Consider the following 14,460-nt stretch of genomic DNA (forward strand, 5'->3'; position numbering starts at 1 on the left):
GGGGATGGGATGCACTTGTTGGGCCGAAAGGCCTATTTCCACACTGTAGAGATTCTATGATTCAGTCAGGGTTTCAGAGTTAGTAAGTAGGGGCAAAGTCAGCCAAAGGTATGGCCAGCACGCAGTTTGGAATCGTACATGGAGCCTAGTCTGCAAACTGTTTCAGTTTGGAGAGATTGGTGGTTAGTGTGTAAGATTGGTGGTGTGGATTGAAGGTTTCCGCCTTCTCAACAACTAATTGGAGGAGATCTTGTTCAGTACTGGATATTTGACAAGCCAAGTGATAATTTGGATGCAGTGGAGGTGTTGAGGCTGTTAAGTGTAGGCATGTGAGCTTGATACAAGCAGAGAACCTCAACAGGTCTGACAGCAATATTTATCACTTTATTGAGGGCGGCTTCACTCTGTGGCAGGCCGGACCGGAGCACCCACCAGACAGAGGGGCTGTGTAAAAACAAACATGGTCTTGGGGTATGGCAATATGTCAAGGGTTTGGAGAGGACGGCAAGATTGGAGATAGGGTAAAATGCATTACTCCATTCATGGCTTCCTGCCATTATACAACAATATCAAGCTTTAGGCAGGAGGAGACCTCTGCTCACTAATAGAAATATATATGTTACAATGCAGCATTTTTTTTAATTCATAAGAGCTCTCTGTCATATCGCATACAAAACTCAAAATAGTACATAGTTGCTAGGAGCAATTGCACTGCGTTACTTAAAATTCATTATTATGCAAATGATTCTGCCTGCCATTGTTCGCTCCTCATTGTTCTGGCTCATATTTTAATCCCATTATTTTTGCTGGTGATGATTGTACTAACACAATTCGGTTGAAACAATTTTGAATATTATTTGGTGCCTCAAAAAAGGCCAAGAGAGTCCAAAATTCACTGTTCACTGCCAAGTACTTAGGTGCTAGCCCATTTCAGTCCCTCTGCCTGGGATGTTGTTTGCTGAAGAGCAGAGTGGATTTGAGGTAAATTAATCTTGGAGACACATCTGAGAATCCTTGATGCAATCACGAAGGGAATTGTAGCAAATCTGACTCCAAGTTCCCCGAAATGACTGAATACAGGAAACGTACATCCAGGGATACCTGAAAGGCAAATGTCTCTCTCACTTTTCAAGAAGTGAGACGAAGGGCTCATGAATTGATCAATTTTGTGTAAAGCTGAGAAACCCTGAAGTCAATATCAGGGAGATCCTGAATAGATTATAAATCATCAAAATAGCTATCAGGAACTCCTGAAGGGGCGGCCTTGTTAATATTTTTGTTTGCTATGAGCTTTAGACAATGGACCTTAATAAGGGTAAGACAGTATGTCCACAAAGTTCAACTCATTGATGCCCATACTTCTAAAAAAAAGTCAAAGGGATGTGGATGTTGCTGGCTACCCAAAATTTCTTGCCCATTCCTAGTGACGCTTTGAGAAGGTGGTGGTGAGCTGTCTCCTGGAGACGCTGCAGTCCATGTGTCTTAGGTCAAGCCCCACAATACCATTAGGAAGGGAGCTCCAGGATTTTAACTCAGGGAGAGTGAAGGAAAGGTGACATACTTCCAAGTTGGGATGGTCAGTGGCTTGGAAGGGAACTTGCAGGTTGTGATATTGCCATAAGCTCACTGCCTTTGCTGTGCTTTGATGCTGTCTCACTTTCAAAATGGCACCAAACCACATGTGAACAACGATAATAAAGTGTGAGGCTGGATGAACACAGCAGGCCCAGCAGCATCTCAGGAGCACAAAAGCTGACGTTTCCGGCCTAGACCCTTCATCAGAGAGGGGGATGGGGTGAGGGTTCTGGAATAAATAGGGAGAGAGGGGGAGGCGGACCGAAGATGGAGAGAAAAGAAGATAGGTGGAGAGGAGAGTATAGGTGGGGAGGTAGGGAAGTGATAGGTCAGCCCAGGGAAGATGGACAGGTCAAGGAGGTGGGATGAGGTTAGTAGGTAGGAAATGGAGGTGCGGCTTGGGGTGGGAGGAAGGAATGGGTGAGAGAAAGAACAGGTTAGGGAGGCAGAGACATGCTGGACTGGTTTTGGGATGCAGTGGGTGGAGGGGAAGAGCTGGGCTGGTTGTGTGGTGCAGTGGGGGGAGGGGACAAAGTGGGCTGGTTTTGGGATGCGGTGGGGGAAGGGGAGATTTTGAAGCTGGTGAAGTCCACATTGATACCATTGGGCTGCAGGGTTCCCAAGTGGAATATGAGTTGCTGTTCCTGCAACCTTCGGGTGGCATCATTGTGTCACTGCAGGAGGCCCATGATGGACATGTCATCTAAAGAATGGGAGGGGGAGTGGAAATGGTTTGCAACTGGGAGGTGCAGTTGTTTATTGCGAACCGAGCGGAGGTGTTCTGCAAAGCGGTTCCCAAGCCTCCGCTTGGTTTCCCCAATGTAGAGGAAGCCACACCGGGTACAGTGGATGCAGTATACCACATTGGCAGATGTGCAGGTGAACCTTTACTTAATGTGGAATGTCATCTTGGGGCCTGGGATAGGGGTGAGGGAGGAGGTGTGGGGGCAAGTGTAGCATTTCCTGCGGTTGCAGGGGAAGGTGCCGGGTGTGGTGGAGTTGGAGGGCAGCGTGGAGCGAACAAGGGAGTCACGGAGAGAGTGGTCTCTCCAGGAAGCAGACAGGGGTGGGGATGGGAAAATGTCTTGGGTGGTGGGGTCGGATTGTAGATGGCGGAAGTGTCGGAGGATGATGCGTTGTATCCTGAGGTTGGTGGGTTGGTGTGTGCGAACGAGGGGGATCCTCTTTGGGCGGTTGTAGCGGGGGCGGGGTGCGAGGGATGTGTTGCTTTGCAGAACACCTCCGCTCGGTTCGCAATAAACAACTGCACCTCCCAGTTGCAAACCATTTCCACTCCCCCTCCCATTCTTTAGATGACATGTCCATCATGGGCCTCCTGCAGTGCCACAATGATGCCACCCGAAGGTTGCAGGAACAGCAACTCATATTCCGCTTGGGAACCCTGCAGCCCAATGGTATCAATGTGGCCTTCACCAGCTTCAAAATCTCCCCTTCCCCCACCGCATCCCAAAACTAGCCCAGTTCATCCTCTCCCCCCACTGCACCACACAACAAGCCCAGCTCTTCCCCTCCACCCACTGCATCCCAAAACCAGTCCAACCTGTCTCTGCCTCCCTAACCTGTTCTTCCTCTCACCCATCCCTTCCTCCCACCCCAAGCCGCACCTCTATCTCCTACCTACTAACCTCATCCCACCTCCTTGACCTGTCCGTCTTCCCTGGACTGACCTATCCCCTCCCTATCTCCCATCCTATACTCTCTCCACCTATCTTCTTTTCTCTCCATCTTCGGTCCGCCTCCCCCTCTCTCCCTATTTATTACAGTTCCCTCTCCCCATCCCCCTCTCTGATGAAGGGTCTAGGCCCGAAACCTCAGCTTTTGTGCTCCTGAGATGCTGCTGGGCCTGCTGTGTTCATCCAGCCTCACGTTTTATTATCTTGGATTCTCCAGCATCTGCAGTTCCCGTTATCTCTGATCACATGTGAGCAACTCCAGCCCATCTGGCACTGATGGATGTGACTTTGAGGATCTCAGTGGTTAGGACTGTTGCCTCACAGTGCCAGGTACCTGGGTTCAATTTCAGCCTCGTGTGATTGTCTTCATGAGGTTTGCACATTCTCCCTGTGTCTGCATGGGTTTACTCTGCTTTCCTTGCACAGTCCAAAGATGTGCTGATTAGGTGGATTGGCCAGAGTTGGTGGGCTGGGGTGCTCTTTGGAAGGTCAGTGTGGCCTCGATGAGCCAAATGATCTGCTTCCACAATGTAGGGGTTCTATGATTATTTGGATAAAGGTGGAGTAAGTGCTAGTGTTGCCACTTTTAATTTCAATAATCCAGCTAAGGCCCCTTCTGAAACACAAAACTGTCAAATATGTGATGAATGGATTCAGGAAAGACCCACACCACTCGGCAGGAGATTCTTAACCACTGTCAGGTTAGTAGTTGACCAATTTGATTGAGCTTTCTTTGGGTTTGTTGATGTGAGATAATTTGCTGAGTTGTTTCATTCTGCTGCCATCAACAGTAAATGCTGTTGCAAAGGACTTCCTGTGCATTTTGCTGCATATAGCGTTGAGATAAAATCACATCAATCATGACCTTATTGAGTGGTGGAACAGGTTTGATGGACTGAATGGCCTACTCCTATTCGTATTTCTCATGAGCTTAAGCTCACATTATCTAGCTGTCCACCAGTGGAAACTGTCTGCCTGGATACGTGGCCTCGACTTTATCTGCTGTTTATTAAATTCCAATGATGATAAGTTCAGAACTTTAAGTTTCTATTAACCTAAAAGGAATGTAAAGTTATGTAGACCCACCCATCTATCCTCTAAACAACTAGACGCTGTATCACTTATGACTGTGTAACTTTAAGATCACTGGGTTATTCGTCAGTGCCATAGCCATTACACTACTGACTCTATAGATACGAGGAAACTTCCTCATGTTCTTAGTTCTTCTTGTATAAATTTATAATGAGCATTTGACTGTCATTTCTTTCTTAAAAGATGAGAGGAGGAAAGGACAAGAGGATGGCTGTGCAGCGGAGATTAATTAGGCCCCTGATAGCTGTCCCACTGTTGGTAAAATTATTGTGAGGGACATGGGAGATGGGTAAGTGATAGGTATGTCTCACATGATATTTTATGGAGGGAATAAAGGGTAGCAGGGAAAAGGCAGGAAAGTTGAATCAAAGATGATCAGATCATCCATGATTTCATTGAATGGCAGATCCATCTTGGCAGGCTGAATGGCCTATTTCTGCCCTATATATGGTCTTTTGGTCTTATCTCCGCCTGCCAATCCAACGGCCCAATACTTCCTCACATCATCTCTGGTCCTATAATCAAATACCTTAAATATTTGCAAGGACAATAAAAGAGATTGAATGGATCAGAGTAACAATAAAGTGACATGCTCAACAGCAGGACAGAAAGCAAATCAGATATTGATATCTGTTCAAGGGTCAATACTGAGCAGAAATAGTGATGTAATCCTGTCATTTTTGAAATCATTGTTATAATCACATTTAGAAAACTGAGTTTAAAAATGACATGGCACTTAACAGAGGAAAGAACAATCTCTGATGAAGGGTCTAGACCCGAAACGTCAGCTTTTGTGCTCCTGAGATGCTGCTTGGCCTGCTGTGTTCATCCACCTCCACATTTTGTTATAAAAAACAATCAAGTTGATTTATGGAGTGATTGTACATAACAAATGATTTATGTAAACTAGTCACTGGAAGAGAGGAGATTAAGAGGTGAACTGATCACTGCTAACTTTTGACCCATTCTCTTCCTTGAATGAAATCATTGAATCTCAGTTGGATTTTCACAACAGTTGATGTCAATTAATGGCTCACTTCACACCAGCCCTGATCAACAGTCATCTCACCTCAAAACATTAGCTTGCGCTCTCTTCGTGGATTCTGTCTGACCTGCTGTGATTTCCAGCATTTTTTGTTTTCAGTACAGATTCCAACATAAACAGAGAATGTTGGAGAAGCTCAGCAGGTCTGGCAGAGAAAAACAGAATTAATGTTTTGAGTCTGGTAAGACTCTTTTTCCTCTTGAGTTCTGAAGTAGGTTCACACCAGACTTGAAAAGCTAACTCAGTTTCTTTCTCCATCGAGGCTGCCAGACATTTAAGTCAGAATCATAGAAACTCCTATAGTGCAGGTGACATTTGACCCATTGAATGTGCACTGACCCTCCAAAGAACATCCCATCCAGACACACACCCCGACCATATTCCTGTAACCCTGCGTTTCCCATGGCTAGTCCACTTCACCCGCACATCTTTGGACTGCAGGAGAAAGCCAGAGCACCTGGAGGAAATACACATAGTAATGGGGCGAAATAACCCATGAATGCTGATATCCCATCACCAAGTCACGTTTTATTTACAGATGCATAGTATGTCACACTGACTGAGAGTGAGACAACCCCTGACACGCCTATTTATATCCGTCAGCCCGGGCTCCCTGATTGGACCAGGTTAACAGCCCCAGTCATGGAACTCATATTCCAAGATATCCATCTTGCTGACCTCATTACAATCACTGCATGTGCAAACTCCACCCAACCACCTGAGGGTAGAATGGAACCTGTGTCCTTGGCGCTGTGAGTGTTGACCACTGCTGACCTGCTGAGTTTCTTCCACATTCTCGGCATTTGTTTCAGACCTCCAGCATCCACAGTATTTTGTCTTTGTTAACGCCCTTCAACTGCAAGTTTAATTGTTGTTTCTTTGTGGGTGTTGGGCAGCAGAATGGTAGAGTGTGCAGTTAATAAAAAACACTCCTACCTCCCCTTATCACAAACCCCCCTACCCCCCTCCCCCCAAAGATGTGTAGTCAATGTGCATGTATTGCCTTTTGTTCCAGGTAGAATTTGCTTTTCTAGTTAACAAATGCCTGGATGCTAAAAATGAAGCTAAATGTTAAATAGCGTGGAATCACTTGAGCAATCTTGAAACAGCCAAACATGTTAATTAGCAATTAGTTTGAGACAGAGAAATGGGGAGTGGAAAGTAATATAACACGAAATGGGCAGTATTCAAGCTGTAAACCACTTGAGAACAATGAGCCACGTCAGAGGCCGTCTGCTATTCAGGGAACAGAGCCCCCTTGAGATTTATAAATCTTGGACAACTGACATGTCAGTATTTTTCCTATTTGTGTGTAATCAGTAACTCCTGACAACTGTTAAAAACTGTTCAAGTTCATGAAATTTGCTTAGCATTTATCTTCATTTAGGGTGACGCCAGGAGTAAGAGTAAATGATTGCTTGTTTGCAGTGTGTGCCCTCGCAACATGTAATGCTCAGAGCTCTTTGGACTAGATGAATTACGTTTGCAGGATGGTGTGCACAGGGAGGTAACACAGCCTCAACCATTTTGCAAGAGGTTTGGACCAACATTTAATCTTTTTGAAATGATTCTCTAACACTTGCCTAAATCTCACTAGAAAAGTTGAGAAAGATCTTTGGGCATATTTTGGGCAGCACGGTGGCTCAGGAGTTAGCACCGCTGCCTCAGAGCGCCAGGCACCTGAGTTCAACTCCACCCTTGGGCGACTGTCTGTGCAGAGTTTGCACACTTTCCCCGTATCTGTGTTGGTTTCCTCCGGGTGCTCCAGTTTCCTCTCACATCCAAAGATGTGCAGGTTGATTGGATTGGCCATGCTAAATTGCCTAGAGTGTCTAGCGGGGGGAAATGCAGAGATAGGGTAAGGAAGGGGTTGCTCTTCAGAGGGTCCATGTGGACTTGATGGCCTGAATGGCCTGCTTCCACATTTTAGGAATTCTAAGTTTCTATGGACATGAAGTTTGAGGGATGATTATAGCCAAGGGAATTTTGAAATTACAAGAGCATCTTTCATTGAGATGGCAACAGTTGGATGTGGCAGAGACAGTGCCCTGAGCTGAGGGTCCTGGCTATGGTGTGCCAGGTGCATGGACTCTTGGTAGGATTATCCTTGGTGTACCCAGAGCAGGGGCTCCTTGAGGCCCAGGATGCCTTGCCAAGATTTTGCAGAAGCTCTGGAACTGTGTTTGAAGATCCCTTGGACAGAGGATGAACTCTATTTGTATAATTTTATTGCATTTCTTTTGAAACTCAAAATGGCATTGGATTGTGGCAAGAAAACACCCTTTCACTGTACCTTCTTCAATGTATGTGACAATAAATAAATAACTCATAAATTAACTTTCACTCCAAAAAATGCAGCAAGATGTTTCAGCTGAAGAACAGGAAGCATCAGTTAAGGGAAGTAATCTAAAGCAGAGTCAAAATTACAGTTTGAGGATGTTTTTGGAGGATGGAGAATAGGTAAAATGGCAAAAGAATTTAAGGAAGTAGTTTAAGTAAATGATGTAGCACCTGACAGTGAAGTTAAAAAAGATGCAGAATTGATCAGAGATAATGGGAACTGCAGATGCTGGAGATTCCAAGATAATAAAATGTGAGGCTGGATGAACACAGCAGGCCAAGCAGCATCTCAGGAGCACAAAAGCTGACGTTTCGGGCCTAGACCCTTCATAGTGATTGGAAGTGGTTTGGTCCAATTTTAGATGATTTCTCTCTTTCCCAATTGAATTATTCTATTTGTTATGCACCAACATATACACACACTGATGGTTACAAACATTTGCACACTATTACATTCCCTAATGGGTATGAGCATCTCTCGAAAGGCAGCATTTATTGCCTTTCTCACATACCCAATTGCCCCTGAAACTGTGGTGATGAGCTGCCTCCTGAGACCACTGTAGTTCATGTGGTATAGAACCACAACGTTTGTGGGTTGAGAGTTCTAGGGTTTGAACTTGTTACGATGAAGCAATGGTAATATAATTGAAAGTCAGGGTGGTGTGTGGCTTAGAGGCAAACTTGTTGGTGCTGGCCCAAAGTGTCTGCTACCCTTGCCTTCTAGCAGGCAGAGGTTATGGTTTGGAAGGTGCAGCCAAGGTAACTTCAGTATATTCCAGCAGTGAATCTAGTAGATGGGGGACACACTGTGCAGCAGTGGCAGAAAAGGGTGATGGTTGAAGGTAATGAACAAGGTGCCAATCAAGTGGGCTACTTTCTCCTGGATGGTGTTCTTGAGTTGGAGTTGCATTTATTCAGGCAAGTGTGGTGTATTCTATCATAGTCCTGACTGCTGCCCTGCAGAGTAGATGGAAGAAAGACTTGGAGAAGTGATTTGCTGATCTGGTTTGTACCAGAGCATTATATAACTGTGCCCATGTTAGTTTATTTTATTCACTTGACAGTTGGCGTTGCAGACTGGGTCAGCATTTATTGTCTGTCCCTAGTTGCCCTCGAGAAGGTATGGGTGAGCTGCCTTCTTGAATGACTGCAGTCTTTGTGCTATAGGTGGACCCAAAATGTAGTTCGGGAGGGAATTCCAGGACATCGATCCAGCAACGCTGAAGGAACAGGGATACATTTCCAAGTCAGGATCGTGTGTGGCTCAGAGGGGAACTCACATGTGTGTGGTGTCCCCAAGTATCTGCTGCGGACCTGGGTGTGTGGGAAATGTTTGTCCATACATACATACATACATACATACATACATACATACATACATACATACACACACACACACACACACACACACACACAAATGCAAGCATGTGTATTGACTCATTGCCCTATTATTTATTGTTCATATGTGCATTGACTTCTAGAATGTCATTCACGGCATCAGATTGGCCTGAAGCAGTTTACAACCTATGAACCACTTTTTTTTAGTATAATCACTGTTGAAATGCAGGAAAAAACAAAGGTTATTTTATGCACTACAAGTTCTCAACTACTACATTGAGATATTGACAGGATAATCGGTTTCTGCAAAGTCAGTTAAAGGCTTTTTATACACCGTAACACCGGGGAGAACAACATTATATTTTCAAATTTTGTCATCTGTAATTGTGTGTGTGTGTGTGTGTATGGACAAACATTTCCATAATAATTCATTTCTGTTTTGCATGTCCTATTTTCTTAGGAAGATTGGTGCCGAACCTTATCAAATCATCTGGATGTCACTTGGTATTTTCCAATGAGGGCATTCGTATTTGTAGCCCAGGGCAGCCCTGTGGGTTAAAAAACACCAGCAAATTTACATATGACAGTATAAGACCAATGTCAAACGAGTTATCAGCTTGCTTCTTTTTTAATTCATTCATGGGGTGTATACAGCATTGGCCAGACCAATATTTATTCCCCAACCCCAATTGTCCAGAGGGCAGTTAAGAATCATCCGCACTGCTGTGGGGCTGGAGCCACATGTCGAACAGACCATGTAAGGATAGCAGTTTCCCTGATAAAAGGCATTAGTTCTCCAAATGCTGTTCTTCATGGTCATCACGAGACACTCAATTCCAGATTTTATTTTTAAAAGAGAAATTGAATTTTATAGTCAAAAAGGTTACCTTGTCAGGCCATCATCTGTACTGTCTTTAGTAGTATCTGTTTGAATGAGGTACTTGACAAGATGGCATGAGCTTGTATTTCTTAGGCACGTTCAGGTCCAACTGAAGATATGGAACGACAGTCTCAAGGAACTTTTAACAATACGTGGCCAGGGAATCAGCAAAGCTGAATGCCAATCCACCCCCACTTCCTACCTACACTCACCTTTACTAGCTTCATTCCTGCCTCCTTGACCTGTCTGTCTTCCCACCCACCTATCTCCTCTACTACCCACTTTCTATCACCGTGACACCCCCCCCCATTTATTTCAGACCTCCCTTCCCTTCCCCCATTTCTGAAGAAGGGTCCAGACCTGAAATGTCAGCTTTCCTGCTCCTCTGATGCTGCTTGTTCTGCTGTGTACATCCAGCTCTGCACCTTGTTATCACAGATTGCAGCATCGGCAGTTCCTACTATCCCTGTTGAACAGCCCATTATAATTTAGCTTTCAGTGTAAAAACATGGAATTGTGATCTTGCAATGTGATAGTTTATTTTAGGAAAAAGCCGGAAAATGGAGTCGATGTTTATCAGAACAGCCATGACATCATCGAATGGCGGAGCAGACTCGATTGGCTGAGTGGCCTACTTCTGCGCCTGTGTCTTTTGGCCTTATTAAGAATAGAAGCCCTCAGATAAGCTTCCATTGGGATGAAAAATATTGATAAGCAAAATTATGGGAATGGAAAAGCAATAAGAGCCAAAAGCAGAATATTCTCAGAGCACTCTCAGAACCATACTAAACAGAAGTTATTGAATTTTGTTGGATCTCCTGTGTCATTGCTCATGTGTATTTTGTTCTCTGAAGCTGAGATCTGGTGCTTAATTGATCACCACTCTTGTCCCTTTAGAAACACATTAATATTTATCTTTACATGACCTTGTCATTCTAAAGCATTTCACAACCAATAAATGTTGGAAGGCAATTATTGTCACAGGAAATGAAATGGATTTTCTGATTGTTGCTAGATTGTAATGAAGACCTACCAGAGTTATTCCTCAGATGGCAGGGCTGATGTATGAAAACAGATTTGATCACCTAGGGCTGTATGTGGTTTAGAAGCGGAGGTTGGGGGGAAATACCACTCACCTCTATAAAATTCTATTAGGACCAGACAGGGTCAACGCAGGAAGGTTGTCCCCATTGACCAGGGAGTCCAGAACTGAGGGGAGGCCATCTAAGAATTCAGGGTAGGCCATTTAGGTCTCAGATGAGGAGAAAGTTCCTCATTCAGAGAGTGGTGGGATTGGAATCCTGTGCTGCAGAAAGAGATTGAGGTTGAAGTATTGAATATTTTCAAGAAGGAGTTAGATATAGCTATTAGGGTTACAGAGATCATAAGATATGGGGAGAAACTGGGAACAGGGTATTGAATTGGATAATCAGCCATGATCATGTTGAAGGGTTTCATTTCATGGGGCACTCGCATCAGTATTGGGACAGGAAGGAACTGTACTGCTAGGATGGGCTCCACCTGAACCAATCTGGTACCGATGTCCTGATGGAAAATACAGTTAGGTGGCCACGAAGACTTTTAACTCACAAATGGGGGGAGAGCTCGGGGAAGTCAGTATGTCACAATCAAGGAACCTAACAAAGAGTAAAGAAACAGTCAGGAATCCTACTTCAGGTATGGCAGGGAATGGGAAATTATAAGGCATGTATTGATTAAACTGAAAGAGAAAAATACTAAACAAGTGAATGAAGCATCAGGGTTGAGAAACAGGTTACAGTGTATGGCTCAAATAAGAGTTCTATATATGAATGCTTGGAGTGTAAGGAATCAATTAAATGAGATACAGGTGCAAATTCTAATTGGAGGTAGTGAAACAGTAACTATTACTGAGATGGGACTGTGGGATGGTTGGGATGGAGCTAAATATACCAGGTTATAAGGTATAGAGGATGGACAGGGAAAATGGCAGCGGAGATGGAGTAGCCTTACTGAATAGATATACAAGCATTTTAAATGTGGCAGAGAATATAATGAGGACAAAGCGTTCAGTGGAAACCATTTGGATGGAGTTGAGGAACAGTAAACAATGTTAAGCTGTTAACAAGTGTTATGTACAGACCCCCTGGTGGTTGCTCTGAAGTGTTAGATTGTAAAAATGCAGCAATTAGCTGACTGGGTAGCAAAGATATGGTGGCATTAATGGGGGATTTTAGCTTTAACACAGACTGAGAAAGGCAGTGAAGCTCTTGTCAGAAAGGCAGTGGATGTCTCGAGTACGTCCAGGATAGTTTCTTGCAGCAATATGTCCTGGATGCAACAAGCGGACAATCAATATTGGGTTGAGTAATGAGTAATGTGCAGGATTTAGCTAGTAACCTAGGAGCAAGTTGCTACAGATGCTGGAATCTGTACAGAAAACAAAAAAAATGCTGGTTATCACAGCAGGTCAGGCAGCATCCATGGAGAGAGAGCAAACTACAGTTTTGAGTCTAGATGATCTCTTCAGCAGAGTTATCTAAATTCAAAATGTTAGCTTGCTTTCTCTCCATGGATGCTGGCAGACTCACAGTCATCTCTAGCTCTTTTTGTTAGCTGGTAACCTATCGTACAGGAACATGAGGGGTGTGGATAGGGTGAATAGCCAAGGTCTTTTTCCTAGGGTGGGGGAGTCCAAAACTAAAGAGCATAGGTTTAAGGTGGCAGGGGAAAGATTTAAAAGTGACCTGAGGGGTTACTTTTTCTCACAGAGGGTGGTGCGTGTACAGAATGAGCTGCCACAGGAAGTGATGGAGGTTGCTACAATTACAACATTTAAAAGGCATCTTGATGGGTATATAAATAGGAAGGGTTTAGAGGGGTATATGCTGGTAATTGGGACTATGTCAGATTGAAATGTCTGGTCAGCATGAATGAGTTGGGCCGAAGAGTCTGCTTAATACCGTATGTCTCTATGGCTTTATCTATCAACAGGCAATTATCATCACCTGTCATTTGCGGAAGAGTTCCACAACTCTATTACCCTTGTATGTAGAAGTGCTTCCTAACATCTCTCCTGAACAGTCTGGCCCTGATTTTTAGACTATGACTATACTTTATTGTCGCCTGTAGCTTAGTATCTCATTACAGGAGTACAGTGAAAAAATTTTGACAATGGCTTCCATTAATGGCACTATATTAGGTACAAGTACTTCAGTACAAATCTTGGACATGAAAGAGGAATAATAGGAAAAGTAGTAGCATTACTTATAGTGTCTGAAACACAAGTAAGAAATAAGGTCATTGTTACATAGTTAAAGGATTGGCATTACAGTTCAATAAAGAATTTAAAATAGCAGCAGCTCAGCATATGGTCTGACCGCCTGTGCTAGGACCCAATCCAATTACTGTCCCATTACCCTCCAAGCGTCTAGACCACTCCACACCAGCAGACAACTGCACCAAGGTAAGTGGCGTTGCCCCGGGACTAGCTTCGTCTTGCACTGCTTTGGGGCTCACTTCCCCTCGCACTGCATCAGGGCTCACATTCCCTCACGCTGCAGCAGGATTCACTTCCCCTCGCACTGCATCAGGGCTCACATCCTCTTGCACTGCCTCAGGACTCACTTCCCCTCGCACTGCATCAGGACTCACTTCCCCTCGCACTGCATCAGGGCTCACATTCCCTCATGCTGCAGCAGGATTCACTTCCCCTCGCACTGCATCAGGGCTCACATCCTCTTGCACTGCCTCAGGACTCACTTCCCCTCGCACTGCATCAGGGCTCACATTCCCTCGTGCTGCATCAGGGCTCACATTCCCTCACGCTGCAGCAGGATTCACTTCCCCTCGCGCTGCATCAGGGCTCACTTCCCCTCGCACTACATCAGGGCTCACATTCCCTCGCACTGCATCAGGACTCACTTCCCCTTGCACTGCATCAGGGCTCACATTCCCTCGTGCTGCATCAGGGCTCACATTCCCTCACGCTGCATCAGGGCTCACATTCCCTCGTGCTGCATCAGGACTCACTTCCCCTCGCACTGCATCAGGGCTCACATTCCCTCGCACTGCATCAGGGCTCACATCCGCTCAGGTTGTTACAGGACTCAGGTTTCCCCTCACACTACTCCAGGACTCACTTCCCGTTGCTCTGCTCATGTACTGCTTCCCTGCACGCTGCTCCAGGACTGCTAAACAGAGAGAACAAGAAAAAAAGAAACAAAAAGTACAGGTTGAACACAGGAGTGCCATCTTGCCAGAGGTAACCCTCTGGTTCCAGAATCCCCAACCAGTAGAAATTGTTTTTCTTTACCTACCTTATCTTTTCTTGTTGATTTCTTGAAGACTTCAATCAAATAACTCCTTAACCTTACATATTTTGGAGAAAACAGGCTTTTTAAAAATAATCGCACCACATAACTTAACCTCTGAAGTCCAGGTATCATTCTTGTGAAGTGATAATGGGAACTGCAGATGCTGGAGAATCCAAGACAACAAAATGTGAGGCTGGATGA

This window comes from Stegostoma tigrinum, chromosome 8, assembly GCF_030684315.1.
Source record: "Stegostoma tigrinum isolate sSteTig4 chromosome 8, sSteTig4.hap1, whole genome shotgun sequence".
Classification (NCBI taxonomy): Eukaryota; Metazoa; Chordata; class Chondrichthyes; order Orectolobiformes; family Stegostomatidae; genus Stegostoma; species Stegostoma tigrinum.